This window comes from Populus alba, chromosome 7 (genome assembly GCF_005239225.2).
Source record: "Populus alba chromosome 7, ASM523922v2, whole genome shotgun sequence".
Taxonomy (NCBI): Eukaryota; Viridiplantae; Streptophyta; class Magnoliopsida; order Malpighiales; family Salicaceae; genus Populus; species Populus alba.
The window spans coordinates 10,919,320-10,927,197 of NC_133290.1; positions in this window are offsets into that span (position 1 = coordinate 10,919,320).

Below are 7,878 nucleotides of genomic sequence, written 5' to 3' on the forward strand. Positions count from 1 at the left end.
AAAATAAAATTGACCATGTTAATAAGATAAAGAGATTTTAGTGTGTGTTTGGGAGTGTATTAATAGTTATTTTTCAAAGTATTTTTTGTATAGAAATACATTAAAATAGTATATTTTTTATTTTAAAAAAAATTATTTTTAACATTAATACATCAAAACGATTTAAAAACATAAATAAAAAAATTAAATTTAAACCAAATATTTTTTAAAAAATTTCATGGAACGTAGTTTAGTATTCTTATTTTAAAATGACCAAGATTTTTTGATGTTTGTTTTGATTACCTTTTTATTTTTATTGAATAAATGATATAAAAAGTCAAAAAGATTCTCTTCTTTTCTTTTCTTTTTTTTAGAGATAAGAGATATTAATAAAAAATAAAATGAGTTATACTATCAATTTAAATTTGTTTGAATGAAGTTAGTACTCTTCTTATCTATATAAAAAAAATGTCGTAATATAAACAAATAAAAAAAATATATGTACTATCTTTTTAAAATTTTTATTAATATTAAATATATAATATTTTTTTTTTGTTTATTTTTTTTTATCCAACCCACTTCAAGGCATGGATTAATTAGTTTTTCTTTATAAATTGTTTTTTACTTGAAAAAATTATCAAGTTAATACATTTTTAAGATATTTTTAGATGAATTTAATATGCTAATAATAATAATAATAATTTTAAAAAAACATCATGCATTAAAATTTAAAACACAAACTAAGTTGTCCAAGCTGAAATACCAGCTAGCTATGATAGAAGATGAAATATTGTCATTTACAAGCTTCAATAGGGATAGGGGATCGCAGACATAGTTATCAAACCCGGCCTGGGGATTGACCTAGTCAAGGGGCCGAGTCCCGAGTTTCATGGGTCAACCCGGAAAAATTAAAAAAATATATTTAAAATTTTAATATTTTATATGAGAAAATTAAGAAAAAATTCATGTGAATGTAGACTATACATATTATAAAATAATAAAGTTTAAAAAACTATTTAAAAAAGTTTTGTATTCTACATTGAAAAAATATAATTTTTTTCTGATGAATATAGAGTATTAAAAAAAAAATTAAAAAGAGATCAGGAAAACACTGTAGATTCTAAGTGGATTCATTGTGGATTCAAACAATGTTTCTCATGGTGAGTTTGTTCAATTTCACAAGAAGTTTTGTTCTATTTCTTCAATTATTTTTATGTGTCTCAATTTTTCTTTGATTGTGTTCATCTCTGTTTTATTTGTTGGCGGTTTCTTGGATTCGTTAGGTGTTGGTTGTGGGGGATGGGATAGTTATTGGGGCTAGGATGGTTAGGTGAGGTTTGCAGGGGATGAGACTGATGTTGGGGTTGAGACTACAATCAAATGGCATAGGAATCACATTTACAAGACCAAAAGTAGCCTCTCCAAAATGAATCTGGAATCAATCAAGAATCAGCCGAGAACTTGCTTAAAAAAAGAACAAAAACATGGGCACCAACCTAGAAAATCCGGCGTGATTTTGGAAGACATTTCTTTTAGATTGTATGGGTTCTCATTATGTGCATTAAATGTGACGCCCACTTGATCAAATTTAATTTTGTATTACTAAAAAAGCTGGTGGTTTTATTTGTATTTAGTCGGGGATTTTGCTTTAATTTTTGTTGTTGAGCAATTTGTGTACTGTTGTAACCCTGGAGATTACTGGTTATTGGGCTTACCTAAATCAAGCTGCATTTAAGTTGAGTTTCAATCTGTAAGATCAATTTGTTATCTTTTGTCTTCTTTATTTTTTTTTCCTATCTCTGTCACCCTACCCTTTAGAACAAAAAAAGTCATAAAGGCTAAAGTTAAAGAAATCGATTCTCTCTCTCTCAAAATTGACTCAATCTCACTTCCTTTTTGTTCTCACACACATGGCTTCTTTGTCGTAAAATATTCTTCTTTCTTTACTCCCTAGAAGCATCCATTCACTTTGTCTATGGGTTTAAACAAAAAAGGCACACACACCAGTCGCTCTCTCTCTCTCTCTCTCTCTCTCTCTCTCTCTCTCTCTTCCATTCACAAAAACAAATTGATCTTTTTGTTATTTTTTGTTATTTCTATTCAATTATTGTAAACTCCTTCCTGTATGAAGAATTTTTCATGATTTTAATTGAATTCCCTTATGAGCATGCATATTTATTTATTATTGTGTAGTAGTTCTAGAATGGGTTCTTTACTGCCATCGTGAAGTTTGCTCCATATGCATGGCATGACTCTGTTTCATCTGCGATGATTGTCGTCGTTGTATCTGCAAGACCAAGTCATGTGTTGTTTTTGTCGCCAAGGTTAGGCTTGCCTTTTCAAATTCCATCTTTTATTTTTTCGTGTTGAATGCTAATTCATTTGAATTTGATGATGGACGTGATTAATCGCTAATCAATGAATCAAATTTGTTAGTTAGGTTATGCTATTTTCTTTTATTTTTTTTATATATATATTAATATATATATTTAAGAGAGAAGAAAGAGTCACTTAAAAAAATAATGAAGGAGAAAAACAAAAAGTTCAATTCACAACATATGGCTATAAAAAAAAAAAATTTCTTAGTGTCAATAGGTTTATCTTCTCGAAACAAGTTCAATGACGGTAATATTTTTTTATATACATGCCGGGAAAAAAAATTGATCAAGTTCATTTAGTATTTTCAATTCGATTGATTTTCATTTATTAGGGAGATTTTATGATATTTTGGGATTGTGAATAGGCTTATCAAGGTTCTTAAAGTGTTTTTAAGATATTTTTAAGATGAAGAGGTTGAAATATAGGTTTTGGGTCCAAAAACTTGGACCCTGATTTCCAATCACCAGTAAAAAACTAGAGTTCAAGACGACATATCCTCTATTTTCTATGAAAGAAAAGATCACACAAAAAAATAAAATTAAACTAAGTATATAGACCTCAATTCTTAGGCTGAGATGTGCCCGATGGGTTGCTTTCTAGGTGTGACCTACTAGGCCCAATATCTCTTGGTTTTTTTTTAAAAAAAATTAATTAATATAAAATTTAATTAAATTCTCTCTCATTTTTAAAATAAAAATGTTAATTGTTCGATTTCAAAATAAATTTAATATTCTCCCTCTTCAAGAGTTAAAAAAAAAAAAGATTTTAAAAGACATGTAAGGGTTATGACCCAGGTCATAGATTGAATATATTAATTACCTGGGTCTATTCAAAATGTTATTGTCCTAGTATTTTTTTTTATAAAAAAATATTAGGTCAATGTTATTTTTAATTATATTGTTTTTGGCAAATAAGGTTTTGGCTATGTCAAATAAGATAGTTGTGTTATACATGAGAACTCAAATTGACCTAAAATGTTGTCGTGTTAATATTTGTAAAAAAATTAAAATAACATCTAGAATTCATTTTAATCAAACCAGGTTTTGCCAAAGTTGACTGAGTCGCAATTAAATTTATAAAATCAACTAGGTTATATTAAATGAACTTCCACACAATTTAATTTGAAACCTAAACTAAGTAAAGATCCAAGTCAAGCTTCCACGTAAACCCACCAAGTCAAGCAAGTTTCAATAACGTTGCCAAAGAATTTCACAGGACAAAGCATGAACGATATATTAATTTTAGATATTTTAACACATTCACGTCAAAGTTATCAAAATGTTTTTGTTTTAGTCAAAACTTGCTTTTATGCTCATGTTAAGATATTGTTCATAAACAAATATTATAAAAAGAAAGGCTGAAAAATAAAATTGACCATGTTAATAAGATAAAGAGATTTTAGTATGTGTTTGGGAGTGTATTAATAGTTATTTTTTCAAAATATTTTTTGTATAGAAATACATTAAAATAGTATATTTTTTATTTAAAAAAAATTATTTTTAACATTAATACATCAAAACGATTTAAAAACATAAATAAAAAAATTAAATTTAAACCAAATATTTTTTTTTTTAAATTTCATGGAACGTAGTTTAGTATTCTTATTTTAAAATGACCAAGATTTTTTTATGTTTGTTTTGATTACCTTTTTATTTTTATTGAATAAATGATATAAAAAGTCAAAAAGATTCTCTTCTTTTCTTTTCTTTTCTTTTTTAGAGATAAGAGATATTAATAAAAATAAAATGAGTTATTCTATCAATTTAATTTGTTTGAATGAAGTTAGTACTCTTCTTATCTATAAAAAAAAAATGTCGTAATATAAACAAATAAAAAAAAATATGTACTATCTTTTTAAAATTTTTATTAATATTAAATATATAATAATTTTTTTTGTTTATTTTTTTTATCCAACCCACTTCAAGGCATGGATTAATTAGTTTTTTCTTTATAAATTGTTTTTTTACTTGAAAAAAATTATCAATCTAATACATTTTTAGATGAATTTAATATGCTAATAATAATAATAATAATTTTAAAAAACATCATGCATTAAAATTTAAAACACAAACTAAGTTGTCCAAGCTGAAATACCAGCTAGCTATGATAGAAGATGAAATATTGTCATTTACAAGCTTCAATAGGGATAGGGGATCGCAGACATAGTTATCAAACCCGACCTGGGGATTGACCCAGTCAAGGAGCCAAGTCCCGAGTTTCATGGGTCAACCAGGAAAAATTAAAAAAATATATTTAAAATTATAATATTTTATATGAGAAAATTAAGAAAAAATTCATGTGAATGTAGACTATACATATTATAAATAATAAAGTTTAAAAAAAATATTTTAAAAAGTTTTGTATTCTACATTGAAAAAACATAACTTTTTTCTTATGAACATAGAGTATTAAAAAAAAAACTAAAAGAGATCAGGAAAACACTGTAGATTCTAAGTGGATTCATTGTGGATTCAAACAGTGTTTTTCATGGCGAGTTTGTTCAATTTCATGAGAAATTTTGTTCTTTTTTTTTAATTATTTTTATGTGTCTCAATTTTTCTTTGATTGTGTTCATCTCTGTTTTATTTGTTGGCGGTTTCTTGGATTCGTTAAGTGTGGGTTGTGGGGGATGAGATAGTTATTGGGGCTAGGATGGTTAGGTGAGGTTTGCAGGGGATGAGACTGATGTTGGGGTTGAGACTACAATCAAATGGCATAGGAATCATATTTACAAGACCAAAAGTAGCCTCTCCAAAATGAATCTGGAATCAATCAAGAACCAGCCGAGAACTTGCTTAAAAAAAGAACAAAAACATGGGCACCAACCTAGAAAATCCAGCGTGATTTTGGGAGACATTTCTTTTAGATTGTATGGGTTCTCATTATGTGCATTAAATGTGACGCCCACTTGATAAAATTTAATTTTGTATTACTAAAAAAGCTGGTGGTTTTATTTGTATTTAGTCGGGGATTTTGCTTTAATTTTTGTTGTTGAGCAATTTGTGTACTATTGTAACCCTGGAGATTACTGGTTACTAGGCTTACCTAAATCAAGCTGCATTTCAGTTGAGTTTCAATCTATAAGATCAATTTGTTATCTTTTGTCTTCTTTATTTTTTTTTTTCCTATCTCTGTCACCCTACCCTTTAGAACAAAAAAAGTCATAAAGGCTAAAGGTAAAGAAATCGATTCTCTCTCTCTCAAAATTGACTCAATCTCACTTCTTTTTTGTTCTCACACACATGGCTTCTTTGTTGTAAAATATTCTTCTTTCTTTACTCCCTAGAAGCATCCATTCACTTTGTCTATGTGCTTAAACAAAAAAAGCACACACACCAGGCGCTCTCTCTCTCTTCCATTCACAAAAACAAATTGATCTTTTTGTTATTTCTATTCAATTATTGTAAACTCCTTCCTGCATGAAGAATTTTTCATGATTTTAATTGAATTCCCTTATGAGCATGCATATTTATTTATTATTGTGTAGTAGTTCTAGAATGGGTTCTTTACTGCCATCGTGAAGTTTGCTCCACATGCATGGCATGACTCTATTTCATCTGCGATGATTGTCGTCGTTGTATCTGCAAGACCAAGTCATGTGTTGTTTTTGTCGCCAAGGTTAGGCTTGCCTTTTCAAATTCCATCTTTTATTTTTTCGTGTTGAATGCTAATTCATTTGAATTTGATGATGGACATGATTAATCGCTAATCAATGAATCAAATTTGTTAGTTAGGTTATGCTATTTTCTTTATCTTTGAATAAGCAAGTGCACAATTTGTTGACATCTCTATATTGCTTACCATTGATCTTGATTAATTCCATGTATATTTAACAATCCAAGCTTAAATTGATTATTTCTTCTGCAATTCCTAACTTGGTTTTTATGAAAAACAATTTGCATAGTCAGACTTAGTAATCAGATTGAAGATTTTTGCAGCATAGCTATTGGGTCAGGGTGGAGAAATAAAAGTAGTGGCTTGAAAGTTATATTACATGGAGTTGTGTAAAAGTATGTATCATGATCGACAATTATTTATGATTTTTTCCATGTAACTTCATGAATTTAGTTGACAACAATATTGACTTTATTTTGTGCTCTTAAACCATGGTGTCAAAAGTAAAGAATGAACTATATGTACGACATGTGTGATCTATTACATTACTATTAATGTGTTACAGTTCAAGCTCATTGTAGGGAAGCTATTGTCTTGGATCATTAATTGTGCCTTTCTTTGATGTTACATGCCTAAATGTAATGACAGAGAAGTCTTTTGTTAATTTTGTTTTTCTTTCTAATGCTGATGACTGTTTTTTATAATGTAGATTATTGGGGCATCATCTCGGATGGCAAGTTTGTGGGCGTAAGCACTAAGCATTGACCTTCATGTTATGCTAAGAGGTGTGATTATTCAAGTGATCTGAATCAAAGCTAATCCATATGCATATCAAAGAGACTTATGACTTTTTTTTAACCATGCACAAGATATCTTTCTTGGCTTTACTTTTGCCCTCAAGAAATTATTTCTTGAATTGGGATGGACCTCTTTCTCGCGGAGGTTGCAAGGAGGTTATTTTCTAGTCTTATATCCAGATGAATGAACCTATGTTATAGCAATATTTGATAACTGAAATCGTTTGAAGGATTTGTTGTTGCCACTGGCTGTTAGCTGAAGAAAAGTGTGAGAGGGAAAGATTGGATTTTTATGGGTTGTTGAGGGTTGTGTGCGTGCGTGAGAGAGAGAGAGGGGGGGGGGAGAGAGAGAGAGATCTTTGTTGATTGAAAAGAGAAGGGTCTAAGGTTTTTTCAACTTTTGCTTGCAGGGATCTTTAGACCAACAATATAGTTGCAGGGATCTGCACAAGTTGATTAGAAAGAAAACTTGGTAAGTGGTGTACATCATTCTATGTAACTAGCAATTTATTACGTGGTTAATCAGATTTTTTCCTTCATTCAACAATGAGAATGTGATCAATTAATTCTTGGACTTTTCAAGATTTTGATGGCTTCCTACCTTTGCCTTTTTTTTTTTTTTTTTCACCATTAAACAAGTAGTTTACATGATATACTATAGCTTTGGATAGGGCTGGTATAACTTGGTGGTTAGTTGGGTTGCAATCCTAACACAAAATCACTTTGAGTGTTTGCAACACCATCAACAATTAACGTTGGACCACATGGAATATATGGTCATTGATGGAAAATAGGTTGTAAAAAAAGTTTGGCAAGTACAATGCTATGTTATGCATCTTTTTGTTAAATCAAAGGTGGTGAGTGCATTGTTACAAGGGTGGCTTTCAAGGTTCTTATAGTTGGTCTTCCTATAATCAACACTATCACTATCACTGGCAATGAACTTCCAGTATGTTACAATGGTCCTATATATTGAAAGCCATGTAGGAAACAAGTCTGCATGCTCCTATGAACCTTTAATTTCTAACACAGCACAACCATTGAACTTTTTGGTCCAGAAATTTGAAAAGAACATATAGGTAAGATGTATGAATGCTCGTATTAGGTT